Genomic DNA, 20819 nt, shown 5'->3' on the forward strand with positions numbered 1-20819 from the left:
GATAATAAGCAAGCAAAAAAATAATGTAATTGCAGATCATGTGAGTGCTATAAGGTAAACAATGCATTTCTTATAATGGAATAGTATGACTATATTGTAACTGCCTTCTGTGGGGTGTTGCCCTGCTTTGTCCTATTTTAAATTTTTTTATTTGTTCCCTTTTGTTGCCCTTGTTGTTTTATTGTTGTTATTGATATCCTTGCTGTCGGATAAGGCAGAGAGAAATGGAGAGAGGAGGGGAAGGCAGACAGGGGGAGAGAAGGACAGATACCTGCAGACCTGCTTCACTGCCTGTGAAGCGGCTCCACTGCAGGCAGGGAGCAGGGGCTCAAACCAGGATCCTTATGCCAGTCCTTGTGCCATGTGGGCTTAACCCGCTGCGCTACTGCCCGACTCTCTGCTTTGTCCTTTCTATTGATTGCTCACCTTTGCCTGAAATATGCTTGCCACAACAGAAGTTGTTTAATTTTTGCATAATTAAATATGTCATTCTTTTCCTCAATAGATCTTAGTGGGAGGGGGTTTCTTACATTGAAAAGATTTGCTATTTCAATATTCTTTTACTTTGCTTTTATCTGTTTATTTCTTTATTGGATCTAGACAGAGATAAAATGAGATAAAAGGGAGTCAGACAGTAGCGCAGCGGGTTGAGCGCACATGGCACAAAGCGCAAGGACAGGCATAAGGATCCCAGTTCGAGCCCCTGGCTCCCCACCTGCAGGGGAGTCATTCACAAGCGGTGAAGCAGGTCTGCAGGTGTCTATCTTTCTCTCCCCCTCTCTGTCTTCCCCTCCTCTCTCCATTTCTTTCTGTCCTATCCAACAACGACGACATCAATAATAGCTAGAACAATAAAACAACAAGGACAACAAAAGGGAATAAAAAAATTGTTTAAAAAAATGAGATGAAAGGGGGAAGAGAAAGAGAGTCACCTGCACCACATGACTTGTAAATGTTTCCCCCTAAAGATGGGAACCAGAGACTTGAACCTAGGTTCTTGTGCATGGTAACATGTGCGCTCAACTGAGCACACCACCTCCTGGCCCCCTCATCTCAATATTCCTTTTTCTTTATTTTTAATTTATTGAATAGAAATAGAAAGCAATTAAGAGAGAAGGGGAAATAGGGAGGCAGAAAGAAAAAGAGACATCTGCAGCATTGCTTCAACACTCTCGAAGCTTCCCCCCTGCAGGCAAGAATCAGGGTCTTGAATCCAGGTCCCAGATCACGGTAACGTGGTACACTCAAATAAGTGTACCACTGAGTGTCCCCTGATCAATATTCTTTTTAAAATATGCTATAATTCCTTATGACCACTCAGTGGTTTCCCTTTTTAAAATCTAAAGCTTTGACTAATCTGGAAGCCATTTGAGAATAAAGAATGAGCTAGAGAGTCACTATTTATTTATTTATTTATTTATTTATTTATTTATTTATTTATTTTACTAGAGCACTGATCAGCTCTGGCTTTTGTTAGTGTGGGGGACTAAATCTGGGACACTGTCTCTTTGCATAACCATTATGCTATCTACCCCCATCCTTATACATTTTTTCTTTTTTCTTTTTTTAATTTCATTTTATTTTTTAGGTTTTATTTATTTATTTTTCCCTTCTGTTGCCCTTGTTGTTTTATTGTTGTAATTATCATTGATGTCATTGTTGTTGGATAGGACAGAGAAAAATGGAAAGAGGAGGGGAAGACAGAGAGGGGGAGAGAAAGACAGACACCTGCAGACCTGCTTCACAGCCTGTGGAGCGGCTCCCCTGCAGGTGGGGAGCCGGGGCCTTGAACTGGAATCCTTATGCCGGTCCTTGCACTTTGCACCACTTGCGCTTAACGAGCTGAGTTACCGCCCAACTCCCCTACATTTTTTTTTCTTATGGTAACCCAGGTGTGTCAATAAATGGTGAGTTCTTTCCCCTGAAGATGATGAAGCTGAAGCCCACAGAATGGAGAGACTTGTTCAGGATCACAAGACAAATTACTTGTGGCAGAAATGGGCAGAAATATAAGGTTCCAGGGATTGCTGCTTCCAGTAGTAGTGACACACAACTGGTCTCCTTCCCTTAGTGCACTTGAACCCCTCCCTGATCCTTGGCCAGGGTACCTTACCTTTCCAATAAGCCTCTTGCTCAGAGGGAGGAAAGTAGGTACCTATGGTAACTCTACTACGTATAAATAGGCAGATATGTCTCGCATTGAGGCAGTTAGAGCTGTTGAGGGCAGAGGGCAGACAGATTTGCCACTTCGGAACCAAAATAGGAAGCATCTATTCTAAATAAAGAAATCTGGTGTTATTTTCGTTCAGTTGCTGATGGAGCAGCTGCTGTCCCTGGAGCTTTCCATAGGAGCTGCCTCAAAGTATGTCGACTTGATAAGCTGATGGTTTGGAGGGTTCTGCGGCTTGTTTCTTGGCCCCAGCTAGAATGGCTTGGAATCCAAAAGGTTCTCTTATAAGGAAAAGGTTGCACAACACCTCCTGATGTTTCTTGTGCATGATTGCCCCTCTCCTCCATTTCCTGGGGCTGGGAACCGCTTCACACACATGCCCCAGGAAACAGGAATAACAGGAGGGTGTCTCCAAGAAAAAAAGAAAAGCAAAATGAGAATTGCAGTCATTCCAGCTACTTAAAGTGACATTTTGTCCATCACCAGGAGATTTTCAACCAAAGTGTTTGAACATAATAGGTGGGTAATTGCCTCCATCATTTCCCCTTGCTTTCCCATGGACAGACACAGCTAAAGATATTGGCAAGTTCCTATTGTCCTGCTAACCTTAGTGGATGTTTAGTTGATTCTTTCCTAAACCCTGCAATAAATTTACTGCTTGTAATAGGGTTAAAGCAACCTTTTAGCCTCCTCTCTGTTCCCTACTTACAGACAGAGTGGACATCCAACTTTTGCAGAGAAAGTTCAGGTCCTTCTTCCTACATCAAGGGTTACCACGATGTTCCAGACCAGTTCTGTCATGAGTTGCTGTATGACCTAGGACAAAAGACTAGGCATCTCTGGGATTCAGCTGATTTCTAGTTGATCAACAATAAGTTGATCCCCTAGGTGGACTCAGAATCACCAGAGGCACATATTGTTATACAGATTCTAGGCATCAATTAATATCTACTGAATCAGAAGGACTGAGCTTGAGCATATGGTTTGGGGAATTATATGAACCAGATGAAGTCAAGGCCATTTCCAAGCCTGCTAGTAGGTGTTTTAATATTTCCCTCAGTGATTATGAATTTTCTCTCTAAGAAAATTGTTTCTCTTCCTTACTGCTGCTACCACCACCCAATAAAAATGGAGAGTCTTAGGGACCAAATGATGGCTCACCTAGTAGATGATACATGTTGCTATACTCAATGACCCAGGTCCAAACCCCAGGCCCCCATGTGCTGTGAATGGGGAATCTTTATGTGCAGTGGAGCAGTGCTGCAGGTGTCTCTCCTTCTGTCTATCTTTATCCTATTTCTCTCTGTCTCCCACCTACTATCAAAATAAATGGTCACCAGAAGTAATGGAGCTGCATAGGCACCAAACCCCAGTGATAACACTGGTTGCAAAAAGAGGCAAGGGTACATTTAATTCCTTCATCCCAAAAGCTTTATGATATTTGCCTGATTTTAAGGACAGGACCCAGAAAGAAGAAGTGCATGCATCACCCATGAAGAAGAGGATCTGAGGAGTACAAAGCAACAGCAGCAACTACTGGAAAATGAGTGAGGCTGGAACTGTCTAAAGAATAAGACTAGATTATCACTAGGGGTGATAGCATAGTGGCTATGCAGAAAGATTTGCATGCTCGATGTACCAAAAGTCCCAAGTTCAAGCCCCAGTAACACCAGAATACCGAATTTAGCAGTGCTCTGGTGAAGTGAAAAGAAAAGAAAATATGAAAGAAGGAAGGAAAGATGGGAGGGAGGGAAGGAGGGAGGGAGGGAGGGAGGAAAGAAAGAAAAAAGACCAAGAGAACACCAAGACTACCAGAGACTGGGAACTTGGCAGACACTGAGCCTCATTTCCCTGGGACATTTCTGCTTAAGCCCAAGTGACACAATGCAGTCAGACACATCCAAGTTTGGGGGGGTCTTATTTCTAGATAAGGTTGTGAGGACCTCTCCCAGCCCCCCAATACCCCACCCCCTCCCTGCCACTGAGACCATCCAACCTAAATCTCTAGACCAAAGTATGGCTCAAGACAAGAACACTGGACCTTGACATCAGGTCTTTCTAATGCTGGAAAAGACTGTACTAGGTTCCTCTTCTGATAACTGGGATCTTGTCCTATTTTGGTGATCAATAGCTGCAATCCACCACAAGCCTTGTCCCACAATTCTGCTGACCTAGATCCCTGGTTCCCTGGCTCTGTGCTTGAGTCCGCTAAGCACCTACTCTGACCTGGCACTGAGTTAATTAAGTCAAACGAAAGCAGAATAACCATAGTCTTGGTTATTGGGAAACCCACAGACTAGTGCAACAGTTTTCAACAGTATAAAATTCAACCCCTTTCTTTAGTGATTTTTTTTTCCTTTTTAAGATTTATTTTTACTTATTTTATGTGAGAGACAGAGAGAAAGCCATGAGAGGGAGAGAGAGCAGAGCCCCCCTCTGGCACAGGCAGTGCCAAGTATCAAACTTAGATCCTCAGGCCATGATAATCCTTTCCTTTTCCAGCTTGAACTATTTCCCTAGCCATTGGCAATACTTTTCTGTTGCACCATTTTACTATCATGAAATTAAATTCATAGACATAATAACCTGCCTACAATTAGGAGTGCAAAGAGAAAGATACCCAACCACATAAAGAGGAAATGAAAGGGACCCAAGATAAACTACTCTACATTCAGATATACAAGTGCTTACTCAGGTCTGCACTAAAAGACGAGTGGAAGTAGGAAGAGGCCTCTGTCTTTATTTAGCATCCTGACAACACAACATCTACAAACAGAATCTGGTAGAGGGTCTTTTTGCTGATGACTCTATGTTTAAAAGCAAGACCAAAATTGTCAACATGATTTTCTGGGATGGTGAATGACTTGGAGTAAAACTCTGGAGGTGGGGAGTTGGATGTCCCATTTCTTTGCATGATGAGTCATTTAAACTGGGAGTGGAGGGATATTAGCCCCTTTGTGTGACTAGTCAGTTATTAGCAGTTCAGATCATTATAAGCAGAGCGTCCACAAAATTCCAACAGAACATTTGAAAATCATGCAGGATGCTGGATTAGTCCTCATCTTCCAAGATTATCCTAGGGATTGCAGGACAGGATAATCAGCAGCTGTTTCCAGTTCATGAAATGAGCTCATCATTTTTCTGAAAGTCCCCTAGGGGGCAGTATTGCCCCAGTTGCAAACCACTGGCCTAGTCATCCTATTTCCTTAGAATGGGAAAGCTATCAGGGGAGGGGGTGGGATATGGAGATTGGGTGGTGGGAATTGTGTGGAGTTGTACCTCTCCTACCCTATGGTTTTGTTAATTAATCCTTTCTTAAATAAAAAAATAAAAAATAAAAGAATTAGAGGAGGATGGGAGGTTATGCAAGATTCTCCCCGCAAAGACCCATTATCTTTATCCCAGCCCCACAAGGAATGGAGTGCTATCCTGGCTACTAGAATCTGATGAGACTCAAGCCCCAGTCTATTCCTATGGACCTCTGCTAATAGACCTAATAGACCTCTGCTTCCACCAAAACCAATTACTGTACCCTCTTGTCACTCTCTTTGGCTACACCCACTGTACTCAGCTGCTACAACTGTTTCTGACCTTATCCCAAGGGTGTGACTACTTACAAATATCAGTCTTTTCTGGACTCCACACCCTCCACCCTCACTCCCCCCACCACACACACAGGACAAACAGTAGTAGAGTGCGTCCAAGTAAATCCAGGTTGGAACTTGAGTCTCACCAGATTCCCGCAGTCTTTTAAACCCCAACTAGATTATTTTAGAATATGGAATGGCTAAAGAATTATCTTCTATAAACAGAAAGTCAGAGAGTCGGCCACACTCAGGGTTTTCTTCTACCAGCCTTTAAATAGCTCGCTTGTCAGCCTCACACAGATAGCCTCAAACCATGACAGATGGAATCCCAGTTCCCTGCAAAGTCTATAGCCAAGAATATGTGGCCTCAAATAAAACAGACCTGGGTATAAGTTCAAGGTCTACCTCATAACTCCTGAGAGACTTTAGGAATTTTGCTTAGACTCTCTGAGTTTTAATTTGCTCATCGGGAGGAAAACAGTAGTAATAATAATGATAATAATAATAACAGTAATAATACCTACCCCCATAGTGTCTTTCTAAGGATGAAAAAGAATGAATGCCTATAAGATGTTTGACAGGATACCTGGCACATGATGGCATGTCAGCAAATGACAGTTATTGTTGCAATCCTAGGAAGCACATGGTAAGCAAGGAAGAAAGCATAATGGTTGTGCAAAAGACTTTCATGACTGAGGAATCATGTTAAGTGAGATATGCCAGAAAGAGTAGGACGACTAGGGGATGAGCTCACTTGTTGGTATGCTTTTAAAAACCCCTTCTGTTTCATTTGGTTTAAATCCCCCCTGCTTAACACTATTCTATTTACATAACCACTTCATTCTTTTTACATAACCTCTGTTAACAAGCACCACCTTCCCTCCAGGGCATTGGTGGTTTAGTGGTAAAATTCTCATCTGCTCTGCCCCCTCTCCTTGTCACACCCTGATCCTCTCCTTGTCATACCCTGATTTTCACCAGTCACTTTTCTCTCCACCCTCTCTGCATCGCATCCTGTTCCCACCCTACTGGGCTAGTATATTTATAAGGACAAGGTTGTTTGTAGTTTGAGTTTAGCTTAGCTTGGTATAGATTGTGCTGCGTCCTGCATAAATAAAGAGATACTGCGTACAGCTCAACCATGAGTCCCTGGTCGTCTGTCTCCCGTCAATAAAGCTCAGCCCGACACTCACTCATAGAAAGAAGATAAAAATAAGAACAGAAGGGAAAACACAAAGCAGAACTTGGACTGGATTTGCTGTATTGCAGCAAACTAAAGGACTCTGGGGTGGGGGTGGGGTGTTCAGGTCCCAGAACATGATGGTGGAGGAGGACCTAGGTGAGGAGTTAGAGTATTATGTAGAAAACTTAGAAATGTTACACATGTGCCAACTACTATAGTTTAGCATTGACTGTAAACCATTAATCCCCCCAATAAAGAAAATGGTGTCATCTCAAGCAAGAGCCTAGATTAAACTGATAGAAATGATATATATTTAGGTCATATTTTTATAAGATGTAATGTATATAATATATGTTATAAATAATAAATAAACAAGTTATAAACAAAATATTCAACTCTGTAATAAAGAATAAACTTTTTTAATGCAAAATATCTTGTAGGTTCTCACCTGTTTTCTGAGTGTTAAATATTCTTGTGGGATGTTCTTACTCGTTAGGGTTTGTACATGGCTATGTGTGTATCTTCCTCTTTATTTTATATCCCTTCTTTGTTTCAATAAGTTTTCATTTTCCTGAAACTGAAAAACAAAAAGAAAAGAAAGATTTTCATTACTGGAGAGATAGTATATCAGTAGATCAACAGGCTTGCATGACCGAGGTCCCTGAGATCCCAAGTTCCAAGTTCATTCAGTCCCTGGTATCTCTCTCTGTCTCTCTCTCCTTCTCCCTCTATCTCTATCTCTCTCTCCTTCTCCCTCTTGCTCTCTCTCTCCAAATAACTGGCCAATATTTATTGAGCACTTACTATATACATGGTTCTAAAAAGCAAAGGCATTCCATTTTATAAATAAAATTTATTTTTTAAAAAAGCAAAGGCATATGGGACTCTTTCTAGAACTTTTCCTGAAAAATCTTGTTATCCAGCTAAGGAGAGGAGAAGTGGATATGAGGTTGGGAGAAAAAATTCCTAGAAAAGGCAATAGAAAGCTAGACTTTCATGGTTGGATAACATCATTTTGGTTTGTTATAATTATAGTCTCACAAATCAAGCAGACCAGATGTTTTGCCATTTGTTGAAAGAAGACAGGCATGCTTATTAAGCTGGCTATTTGACATTACAAGGACTACACAAAGTAGTCCTTAGCTAGGTTGTGGTGTCAGACACATCTAAGTTTATGAAGTTCATGTTCTGACTCTGCCAATTTACTAGCTGTGTGAACTTGTCCAGGCTGCTTAACCTCTCTGAGTCAGCTTCCCTCAGTGGAAACTGAAGGTAATGACTGTACCTTCTATGAAAAATCCTTGAGCAGATTAAAAGACATATGTTACATAAAGTGTTGTATGCAGAGCCTACCACATAATTAAAATTCCCTGAAATTGCAGCTGTCTATACTTCTTAAAAAAGAGAAAATGAGTAGAGCCTACATGTTAAAAAAATAATATGGCCATTATGAGCATTGACTAAAGACACTTAGATACTCTAAGAGAAAATCCCAGCCTCTCTCCCAGTAGCAGCAAGGACAGATTCTCGCCCTGCTCCTTGGAGTCTTAGCATTTTTGCAGAAGAGCCAGTCAAGCCTGGTAAAAATGGTGGAGTCAAAGAGTTTCTACAACACCCCCCCATCACTTCAGGTTCACTTGGCTTTTATATTGCCACCTACTTGCCCAGAAGGGATCCCTTCTACCAAGTGAGCTGTCTCTTTGGGAGCCCTTGGTGAACTAATTTCAATATTCCCCTCTTGACAATCTCCCTTTGCAAACTGGCATCCTACATCTCCTTACCTGAGGTACCACAACACAAGAAATGACAAGGAAAATTTATAATGTGACCTTTTCAGAAAGAATGACCTGCCTGTGGAAAACTCAACAGCACCTCTTTAAAAATGCATGTACACAAAGTGTGCCCAACAAAAGGCTCTGACTCACGCATAGAAGTTAACAAGCACACCTGAATAGATATTTCATAATTGAGTGAGGGAAAATGTGTCTGTTGCTCACCATCACCATATGGATAGTTTTCACCCTGAAAGGAAGTATCCTGAGTCTGATGAGAAAGCATTATGGCAGTCCCGACAGAATGAAGATAACAGTGTTTACTTCCCAAAATACCACCATGTGCATTTTGCTGTTTCCTGGTTATTAGTACAGTAATTTTACCTCTGAGTCTAATGTTTTTACTTATGCCAGAAAAATAATAGTGAGTTACAGGAAGTCTGAGGGGGCATAATTAGTGAGGAGTTTAACTTAATCCACTGGTTTTGCAATCACCTAGAGCAAGTCCAGCTCACTAGCTGCACTTAATGGGAAGTAAGTGGTCAGAAATGGCCTTTAGCAACCTTGGTAGAGAAAAAGCACACGGCACACACAAACGAGGCTGTTTCTCCTGAGGTCAGGCTGAGGCCACTGTGTAATTATTCACAGTGCTGTTTGCATGCAGGCCCCTATTACACGTGTTACCTGTTGCTTTCAGCTTTTCATAATTACAGTTTCTAGTGGTCCAACAGTGCTGTTTTCCCTTCTTCTTGGTTACCAACCAATATGCTTGAGACAAAGTTATCCATGGCCTTTTGAGTTTGCCCTGCAAGTGTGTTTTCAAAGGCAAAGCTTCTTAGCCCAACCAAATGAAACTGATTGGAAAAGTTCACCATAGAAACGAAAGGCCTATTATACATAATAGTTAAGCTTTTTGCAGTCCTACCCTAAGGACTAGGCTACAAATCTCAGTGAAAGAAACTGTTTAGGCTTTAGAAGACAGCAGTGAAGGTGATCAAAGATTTGGAAAGAATGGGGGGGGGGGGTAAAAGTATTATCATTGTAAGGACAATTTAAAACCCACAGGAAGAAACAAAAAGAGGTTGGCAAGTGGTTTATCCTCACTATTAATGGCATTGAATACATGAATGGCAACATGAGACAGTTTAGGTCAGGATGAAAGAAAGACTTTCACAACAATGAGTTTCCTTGAACTCTATAGACTATTCATTCTTCCTTCCTCACACACTGGTGTAGCCTCAACCACATGTGACACTATGTGCTGGCCATTAGAGAAGCTCACAGGTGACTGAGGAAGACACATGAAAATGATTTTTCATTGAATTGGGTAATGGTGGACCCCACAGAGTGCACATATTACCATGCTGCAAGGACCCAGGTTTAAGTTTTAAGGTTTAAGGACCCACTCCCTACCTTGGGGGAATTCATCATGAAAGCACCAAGCCTCAGTGATAACCTTGCTGACACTTAAAAAAGGGAGATCTGTAAGAGCCGCACCAAGTTAAGTGCACACATTACTATGCTCAAGGACCCGGATCAAGCCCCCCACCTGCAGGGTCGAAGCTTCACAAACAGTGAACCAGTGCTACAAGTGTTTCTTTTTCTGTCTTCTTCTCCATGTTTTCTTCTCCTCTCAATTTCGCTCAGTCCAATAAAAATAAATAAGTAATTTTTTATGTTTTCTTTTTTTGATGTTATCTCTTTTTTATTTTTTATTTATTTAAGAAAGGAGACATTAACAAAACCATAGAATAAGAGGGGTACAATTCCGCACAATTCCCATAACCCGATCTCCACATCCCACCCCCTCCCCTGATAGCCTTCCCATTCTCTATCTGTGGAATGCATAGGGTGGAAGGTCTGGCTTCTGTAATTGCGTCCCCGCTGAACATGGGCATTGACTGGTGGATCCATACTCCCAGTCTGTCTCTCTCTTTCCCTCTCTCTTTTCTCTCTCTTTTTTAGTAGGGTGGGGCTCTGAGGAAGTGGCGCTCCAGTACACATTGATGGGGTCGTCTGTCCAGGGAAGTCTGGTCAGCATCCGGAACCTGGTAATTTTTTTAAAGACATCATTCAGGGAGTCGGGCAGCGCAGCGGGTTAAGCACATGTGACGCAAAGTACAAGGACCGGAGTAAGGATAGCGGTTGGAACCCCGGGCTCCCCATCTGCAGGGGAGTCACTTCACAGGCGGTGAAACAGATCTGCAGGTATCTGTCTTTCTCTCCCCCTCTCTGTCTTCCTTTCCTCTCTCCATTTCTCTCTGTCCTATCCAACAACGACGACATCAATAATAACTACAACAATAAACAACAAGGGCAACAAAAGGGAATAAGTAAATAAATATTAACAAATAAAAAAGACATCATTCACTTCTAGATACTGAGATGTTTCCTATAACTGTAGAAATTTGGAGCGCTTTGGCTTTTTTAAATGGCAGTAAGGTGCCTGTAGAATATTACCTCCAGTGGTATCTGAGGCAGCACCCAGTAATCAAGTACACTGATATTTCTGGAGCAAAGAAAAAAAAACACATGAATATTCACATAGGGTGTGATTAAATAAAGACTATAATTAGCTTCATGCCATTTCAAGTTTTACTGCCAAATGAGTTTACCATAAACTTGAAAGAGGCCTTTCATTTTACAAAGCCTTTGGGGGTTTTGGAAAGACATGAGCCTAGGGTACTGTGTAAATGGGATCTGTTCTTGTATTAAGATTTGGCAATGTGCTGTGACTTTAGGGCTGGGACAGAGCACCTGTTTCACTTTTGCCACCCCACACCACCACAAACTTTGTAGAAAGTGACTGTATGTGTATGTATATGTGTGTGCATGTGTGTACATGTGTTTATGTGTGTTTGCTTGCTCCTATAAAGCAGGGGCAACCTTCTCATTGCTACCAAGGTCAAATCTATTTTAGGACATATACAGAAATTGCCCCCTGGCAAAACATCTAAAAAAAAAACCTAACTGAGTGGTCAAAATATTTCTGATGTTGTTATAATGATTTTAAATACTAGGTACCAGAATCCCACACATTTTAGAATGATCACCTTCCTGTGAAGTTCACAATATTTTTGATCCTAGAATTATTCCATTATATCCTTACATTATATCCTTACATTATGTCCTTACATTATATCCTTACATTATATCCTTACATTATATCCTTACATTTTTGATCCTAGAATTATTCCACCACAGTCTGCTCTGCTTTATTGTTTCTTTTTTTAAAAAAATCAGGAAGAGAGACAGAGAGGAAGAGTCATCAAAGCACCCAGCCATCATCCCTGGAGCATCCTCTGATGCGATAATATTCCCATGTGGTGCTGATGCTCAAATCCAGAACTTCATGCATGGTAAGAGAAAAGGTGAGGCGTCTTCTGGCTCTCAACCTTACTTTTTTTTACTAGTGATTTAGTGTGGTTAACAAGGTTGTAAGAATAAAGGAGTGGGGGATTGGTAGTGGTGCACTTTGTTGAGCATACATGTTACAGTGCGCAAGGACCCAGGTTCAAGCCCCAGGTCTCCGTCTGCAGGGAGAACGTAGTGCTGCCAGTATCTCTCTGTTGCTCTTTCTATTTCCCCCTTCCCTCAAGATTTCTGACAGTCTATATCCAATAAATAAAATTTGTAAAAGAGCTTTATTTATAAAGAAATAGAATTTCAGTAGTGTAGTCCCCACACCCACCACCAAAGTTCTATACTACCATTCCCCCAGTGATAACCACTATAGTTCTCACAAAGTCTTAGAGACATATTTGATTATGACTCCAACTCTGACTCCTCTCCCACTTTGCTCTCCTCCTCCTCCTTCTCTTTCTTCTATTTTTAATATCTATTTATTTTACATAGGGAGAAATTGAGAGGAAAGGAGAGAGGGAGAGAGAAATAGGGGCACCTATAGCACTGCTTCACCCATGAAACTTCTTACATATGTATGATCCTGGGTTCAATCCTGGGAAATTTATACATATTTATATGTTTTTTTTTCAGGAGAAGTGTGGTTGGGGCTGGATGGTGGCACACTTGGTTGAATGTACAAGGACCTAGGTTCAAGCCCTCTGTCCCCACCTGCAGGGGAGAAGCCTCGCAAGTGGTGAAACAGTGTTACAGGTGTCTTTCTGTCTCCCTCTCTATTACCACCTTCCTCTCTATTTCTGGCTGTCTCTATCCAATAAATAACTAAAGATAATACAAAAAAATTAAAAATAAAAATGTGGTGGATTTTGGAATGGTACTATGATTTATATCTCTCTAAAATAAACACACAAAAAAGGAATTTGATGATGTTTGTTCATGCATAATATAGAGAACTGAAACAAGTGAACTTGCAAAGAAAAGAAAAAGACAGAGGAGGAAGTGGAGGTGGACACCAAGGGCTTGAATCTGGGTCTGTGAACATGTTAATGTGTGTGCAATAGGATGAATTCACTACCAACCTGACTGAAATGTTGTATGATTTTATTTTTCTTGATTTTTTTGCCAGAACAGTGCTTATCTCTGGTTTATGGAGGTTCTGAGGCTTGAACCTGGTACCCTTGCTGCCCCAGACGTGAAAGTCTTTTTGCATTACCGTTATATTATCTCCCCAGGCCCTCTCTATCACCTCCTCCTCTTCTTCCTCCTTCTTCTTGTTTTTCTTAAATTTTATATATCCATCCCAAAATTTAACCCAGGACTACATACACACAAGATATGCACTCTACCATGGAGTCCCTCTCCCCAGGCCTTAGCCTTCTTTTAGTCATGTTCTGCAAACAACAGGGGAGGAATTGCAAGACCAAGGCCAGACTGCATTAGGCATTAAGCAAGCTAAAAATCCAGAAAGGCAGGGCACCTGAGCTTTTGGTTATCTAAGTTAAAGAACACCTAATGACCCTCCACTGGCAAGCAGTTTCACTCTGGGGCTATATTTTTCTGAGAGGGCACACCTAGTGAACTCTGACCCACCCTCAGAAGTTCTTTGCTTCCTGAAGCACAGGGAATGGGGACAAGCCTAGAGCTCCTCCTCCTCCTACTATCAGTCATAAAAAGGAGACGCCCTTCAGGGACCATCTTCTGCCACCAGCCACTCACAATTATCACATGTGCCCAGAGCTCAAGGAAACTAAGGTCCCCACCTTTATTTTTTGGTCTTTTATTCCCAGCCTCACAAATGCATTTCCTCCACCCTGGCCCCCCTTTCTGCCCTCAGGGAATTCAAGCCCTCATCATTTCAGGATGAGCTCAGCCTCCAATCACCTCCTCAGAGGCCTGGCTTCCCATCCTTGGTAATTCCAAGCATACATCTGTTGCAACACACAAGGCCCACCCCAGGCAAAGCAGAATTAGAGATGGAGCCTCAGTCTCACACCCCCACACTCTGCCTGTGCTCCAGAGGCCATTCTTTGCCCCATAAGGAGTCAGATCCCTGTAACCCTTTATTTCTGATAAAAGAATTTGAATTCAGCTGTAAATAATAACCCTGCTTTACCCAATCACCCCTGCCAGGCCACCCATTGCAATTTTAAGGTAATGGAATCAGTGGAGGGTTTGTAGCGTCATTTGTACATGAAAGGGAGGTATGGGAGTGATAAAGTGCCCACCAGGTTATGATGTAAGGCCACTGAGCCAGCTGACATCTTGTGTAAGATGAACTGTAGCAACATTCCTCAGAGAAGAGTACTTGTTTTCTGAATTCTAATCAGGTCAGGCAGTCAGACATCAGGAGAGACAGAGAAAAAATGTTTAGCCCTGGGATTGACTAAGAAAGGTCAAGTTGTGCCAGAGGTTGAGGGTGATGGAGGGAGGGATCTAGGAAAGAAAGGAAACATTTGTGGGGGAGAGAGAGAGAGAGAGAGAGAGAGAGAGAAGAGGCAATGGGGGACAGAGTGGTGCAGGGGTGGGGGGTTGGGAGTGGGGGTAGGGAAACAGAATCTGAATGTCAGTAGTGGTAAGCCAGAGGTCTAGTTAAACAGATTTCAGGAAACAGTTAAGGAGTTTGAGTGCTTATTTGTACAGGACACTGTCACTGTATTGCCTCACATCATCTCCACCACAGAAATAGATGAGAATTGTTATTAGATCCATTTTCAGGGGATGAAAAGGAGCTCACAGAGGTTAAGCAATTCAAGGGAAATCACACATTCAGTGATTGATGGGGCTGGATACAAAACACTGGCTAGACTGCAAAGCTCTAAGGCATTCCGGAGGGTGCCAAGCACCTTCTGGTTACAAGAAGAGCCACTCTAGTTTATGTGGAGGCGATCCCTCTATCACAACACAGAAGGATCCACAGATCTTCCAAGAAGAACATATAACTTCATGAATTAGATAACAAATTCAGGGAGTGTACTACTAGCATGTTAGTATGTGTTCTGGAATAGGTTAGCACTATCTAGAAATGGCAGAGGTGGAGGTGTCAAGGGTTCCTAACCAGTCACAAGGCCTTGGAAGAATTGGCAAAATTATATTTTTATCTAGTGCTAGAAATCAAGCTCAAGACTTCATGCATACATGGTGGGTATTCTCCTACTCATACACCCTCCCAGACCTAAAGAATTGAAAAGGATGAAGCTCCCAGCATGATGGATTCTGTAGGAGCCTGCGAAAGGGTTGCAGGGGTAAAGGCAGATGATACTTAGACCTTCAGAGACACTGGGAGTCTGAAGATACCAAAGAAATATTTGACTTACTTTGATCCAACGCTAGCTCCACTCTCCATATACACAGATGAATGAGGGTGGAAACTCATAGTGCAGGCATTGGAGATCAAAGCCTCAGTTCAAATCCTAGCAAATCAACCTCCTAGATACCTGACTCTCAGCAATTCACTGCTCTGAATTTCCCATTTCCCTCGCTGTAAAATGTAGATGGACAGAAACTCATCAACATTAGGCATATGATTGTATGTGCTCTATGTTCAGCACAGTACCTGCTACTTAGTAGGAGCTCATTAAATATCAAGTCCATCTGGCTGGCTCTTACCAATTTCTTGGCAGAAAAGGAAGGCTAAATTTAAAAGCTCTGGAGCTCAGCTTCCCCAGAGACACACCCTACCAGGTAAAGAGAGAGGCAGACTGGGAGTATGGACCGACCAGTCAACGCCCATGTTCAGAGGGGAAGCAATTACAGAAGCCAGACCTTCTACCTTCTGCAACCCTCAATGACCCTGGGTCCATGCTCCTAGAGGGATAGAGAATGGGAAAGCTATCAGGGGAGGGGGTGGGTTATGGAGATTGGGTGGTGGGAATTGTGTGGAGTTGTACCCCTCCTACCTTATGGTTTTGTTAATTAATCTTTTCTTAAATAAAATAAAAAAAAATAATAATACAAATAAAAAAAAAGCTCTGGAAACAGCCTCAGAAGATAAGTGAGGGCTACAACATTCACTGATCCATTTAGCCCCTAAGACCTGAGTATCTCCTTTATGCCCTGGAGAGTCCAACATGAATAAACCAGTTCTTGTTCTAAAGAAGCTCACAATCTAGTGGGTGCAGGTCCAGTACATGAAGGTCACACAATATAACACATTATAATAGAGGAAAATCTAGGAGTAGCATACCTTAGTTCATTGAGACAACTTTACCAAGAAGATACTTGAGATAGACCTTAAAGGACAGGTAGCAGTGATTAGGTAGATTAGGAAACAGTGTATTTCAGGTAAAGAGAGTAGCATGTTAAAGAACAAAACACAGGGGAGTCAGGTGGTAGCACAGTGGGTTAAGTGCACTTGGTGCAAAGCACAAGGACCGGCATAAGGATCCCGGTTCAAGCCCCCCGGCTCCCCACCTCAGGGGAGCTCCTTCACAGGAAGTGAAGCAGGTCTGCAGGTGTCTATCTTTCTCTCCCCCTCTGTCTTCCCCTCTTCTCTCTGTCCTATCCAACAATGATGACATCAATAAAACCAATAATTACAACAAAAAAATATTTGAAAAAAAAGAAAACATAGAAGGCTTAGGTGGAACTAGGGAGACTAGTGAAAGCTCACACTGGAAGAAAAATCAGAAGGGGTAGACTACTGTTGAGTGACACCTCTGAGCAGAGAGATGAAATTCAAAATGTAAGTAGAGGAACATAGACATTAGGCACTTAGGGCCAGCATCTATGAACACTAATAATGTCCATTTTGGGTCCACCAAAGGAGGAATTCCTCAGATTTCAATATCTTCTTCCAGTGTAGTAGGAGCAAAGTTTAATTCTGGATGATGCACATGATAAAGCAGGTACCCTTTCAGGTGAGCTATCTTGCAGGTCCTAGAATAGTTATACAGCTAAAGTGAATATAGGTAAATAACCAGTGCATTTGATATTATCGAGATAGCCCTGCTATTAGAACATTTCACCTGACAGTTACAGTAACATTTGACAAACAGAGTATGTGTGCAGTGGCACATAATACTATTTTACAAATGCAATTTAATAATTTTCACATAAACTTCATAACGTGTGCCCTTATAGAAAGTCTTTATTTCTATCCTGCCAAGACCAGGGTGTCTCCTCAATAGGTTGTCAATAAAGACTTTATAATTCCCCTAGTCATGCAGGCCACAACCACACATGTCCCTAATCAATACTGCATTGCTATAATAAAGCTGGTTGAATTTAATGTCTTCCCTTTGCCATTTAACCATATCAATTCCATTAAAATATTTTATCAAATAATTTGAATTAGCTTGCCTATTTCTCTTTCCTTCCTATTGTCTTTGTTAGTAATGTCAGAAATTCAGAGATCAGAAAAAGAAAGTTTCTTTGTATTTGAGTTCCATAGAGCCCACTCTGACTGAACTATCTTCTGATTCTCCATAACTCATTTATGATCATCCCACACTATAGTTTTATGCTAGTATGGATTTTTATAGTTTGATCTATTGTTTTCCTGAGTCTCCAAAGTAGAAAATCAGTAATACAGACTAGCTACATAATGAGGTTATGTTAACAATTTATGTGTGATATAATAATTTATTATAATAATTATTATATTCATAATATAATTGTACTTATATTTATAATTATATTATGTCACAATATAAAATTATGTAATATGATTGTATTTATAATCAAATTATGATAATTTATTTATGATGTGATGTGATATGATATGATTCACATCAGCTCTCAAAGATATCAAAACTGAATAATCCTGGGAGTTGGGCAGTAGCACAGTGGGTTAAGCACAAAGACTGGTGTAAGGATCCCGGTTCAAGCCTCCGGCTCCCTACCTGTAGGGGAGTCGCTTCCAGGCGGTAAAGCCGGTCTGCTGGTGTCTTTCTCTCCCCCTCTCTGTCTTCCTCTCCCCTCTCCATTTCTTTCTTTCCTATCCAACAATGATTACGTCAATAACAACAACAACAATAAAACAACAAGGGCAACAAAAGAGAAAATAAATAAATAACCTGAATATTCCTTTATTTATTTATGTGGGTTAATTATTACAAAACTTTATCTGCAATCAGATAGTACCTAGAAACAACAAAACAATCTTTCAAAGAAAGAACAAGACTGGAAAAATTATGCTCCCAGATCTCAAACTATATTATAGGACTATTGTAATCAAAGCTGCATGGAAGATTCCGAAGATTAATGAAAACAAGAACTGGTTCTTTGAAAGGATAAACAAAATAGGTAAACCACTGGCTAGAGTCATAAAAAAAAGAGATAGCTATGATAAAAACAGTCAGGGCAGAGAGAGATGAAATTACAACAGGAGATGGGGAGATAATAAAGAATATTTCTATGGAAATATATTGGATAAAAAAGATGAAATGGATGCATTTCTAGATTTATTCCACCTGCCAAGCCTAATCCAAGAGGAAGTAGATAGCTTAAACAAGCCCATAGTTTTTGTGTTTTATTTTTTTCCCTGAGCCTGACATCTGATATGCAGGTGGATCCAAGTTATTATCTGGGGAGATAATGTCATGGCTGATAAAAGGTCTAAAAAGCTGGATCAGGGAAGAGAGTAGCTCCCAAATATGGGAAAGGGGTATACATATTGTTGACTATAAACCCCGTATAATTGATCTCATCTGAGGCCCATATTAAGCTTAGGAGCCTATGTGACCTCTGCATCCCTGTAGATCTGAGCTCACATTCTATGGTCATGAGTAGGAAGGTTTCAAGCTGCCCCAATTTCAGGACACATCTTCATCAGGTGGAACATAAAGTATGTTATCCAGCCTTCCTTCAGAGGATGGAACATTCTCTACTGTTGTTGATCCACGTTGGGGGCAATGTCCTATGGGGGCCCACAAAGGGGTCTATTGTGTTGTTACTGATAGAGATGACCAGCCACAATAGAGAGAGAGATCTATTCAAGGTCTAGGTGCATCATGTCTCTTTGGGAATCTCGGGACTCCCCGACTAGGGCCCCAGCTGATGGGGTGACCTGATAGTGATTAAAGAGTCACCATTAAAGAAGACCAGCCTCTACTTAAATTTCCGCATTCCCACTTGCTTTCTGGGGATCTTATGCAACTTTTTAATTCTATCAAGTCTAGTCATTAAGCCTTATTTCATCCACATTTGTAAGTTAGGGAGGAAAATGCCAACCTTGCAGGGTTCTTGTGAGGATTCAAAGAAAGTTATGGAAAGCAAAGCATAATTAGAGGGTGCCTGGCAGCAAGCATCCACTCATTAGGTGGTAGTTCCTATTATTGTTACTACAAGTCCACTAGAAAGAATATGAGGCTATGAGTCAGGAGCCCATACTGCACCACTAATGAGGCAAAACCATTGTCTCCTCTCTGGACCTCAGATACTTGATAAAATGAGATGTGTTAAGAGATGACTAATATGTTACATGGGTAGCAACATTCTCCAATTCAATGTCTGTGGCAGGCAACAACAGTCACAGCACTCTTTCCTACTGAATGAAGGTCCCAACCTAGAACCCTTCCCAATACCAAGTCCCAAATAATCTTTACTGCTTTCAGCAAATGAAATGAAGCCCTTTTACTTTCCCTATATCAAACATCCTTAGATGTGTTTTTGTGTGAACATTGTAGAAGTGCTGTCTGCTAATGTTTGCAAGCCAATTACAAAATGAATTCTAGGTTCAGAGTTATTTCCTACCTAATGAGACACTAAGAAGTAATTCAGCTTAAAAGAATAGTGCCTTAAGAACAACTTGTCTCAATCTTTTCTGCTGAGTCTTGCTTTGTGCATCAGAGAAAGCTATTTAACTACTCTGAGTCCGTTTCCTCATTTGTGAAAAAAGATTTGAGATGGTTATGTCAGGCATTGACATTAGGGCAAGCCACAATAGCAAGTATTCCTTCTTTCCACTAGTCATTCTTTCTGGATGCAAGTCTCTGAGAGACTTACTTGGAAGATGAGTGGAAAATCAGAGGAGTGAGGAAGACCTAGGGAATAAGAAATGACAAACAAGGTCAGGAAAAAAATCTGGGCACAAGATAGTCTCTGAACTGAAATTGGAGAAAGAATAGAGAAGCCTTTCGAGTTTTTTTTGCACCTTCTCAAGCTTGTCCTGCTGTTCTGATGTTGTCCCTGGGAATCAGCTTTATCAAAGATTTTTTAAAAAGCCCAGAAAAAGAGGAATGACGAGTCTCCCCCCTTCCACATTCTCTGCCACCACCACCCCCCCCCCCCCCGCACACACCAGTGTGTTCCAAGAATATAGAATCAGATGAAGAGGGGGAAAAGCCAGGCATCCACTGATTCCATCAATCAGGCTATCCTAATGGGTCACTATAAAACTGTCCCAGGGAAAGGATATGCTTGAGCTTGAGTGGCAAAGACTTCAACATCCACAGAAACCACTCAGAACTGTCCCAAGACAGGAGTCTCTTTACTTGACTTTTTTGCAAACTATGTTTGGGGCAGTGTAGCCCAACCACAATGCTTGAGTGTCATTCATCAGCCACTAATTGACTAGGTGACTTTGTGAAACAGGAAAGGGGAAATCTGGCCCCCTGCTTACCAAAAATGGATACATTGTGAGTATTCAATGCATATCAAACCCCAATTCTAGCTCAGAGGAGGCAGAAGTGTCAATGCCTGAGAAATGTTTCCTGCTGGGGGATGGGAAAGAAAGCAGAACTGAGGAACTAGTTTGTAGTCAAGAGCACAGTCTCAGAGAAATTATTGTTAGTTTGCTTATCAAT

The 20819-nt window shown here is 41.4% G+C and overlaps 1 protein-coding gene across 3 annotated transcripts in view; it reads right to left on the minus strand.

Moving 5' to 3' along the window:
• RTL9 (retrotransposon Gag like 9) overlaps nt 1-7518 on the minus strand; it is a 55905-nt gene extending 48387 nt beyond the window's left edge. For 2 of the 3 annotated variants that reach the window (XM_060183282.1, XM_060183281.1), the window contains exon 1: nt 7389-7512. The gene's annotated coding sequence lies outside the window, so the exon portion shown is untranslated. Of the gene's footprint in view, nt 1-7388 lie in introns of all 3 variants that reach the window. The other variant, XM_060183285.1, reaches the window with a different exon arrangement.
• Nucleotides 7519-20819: the final 13301 nt, after the last annotated feature.

Source organism: Erinaceus europaeus, chromosome X, assembly GCF_950295315.1.
Source record: "Erinaceus europaeus chromosome X, mEriEur2.1, whole genome shotgun sequence".
Lineage (NCBI taxonomy): Eukaryota > Metazoa > Chordata > Mammalia > Eulipotyphla > Erinaceidae > Erinaceus > Erinaceus europaeus.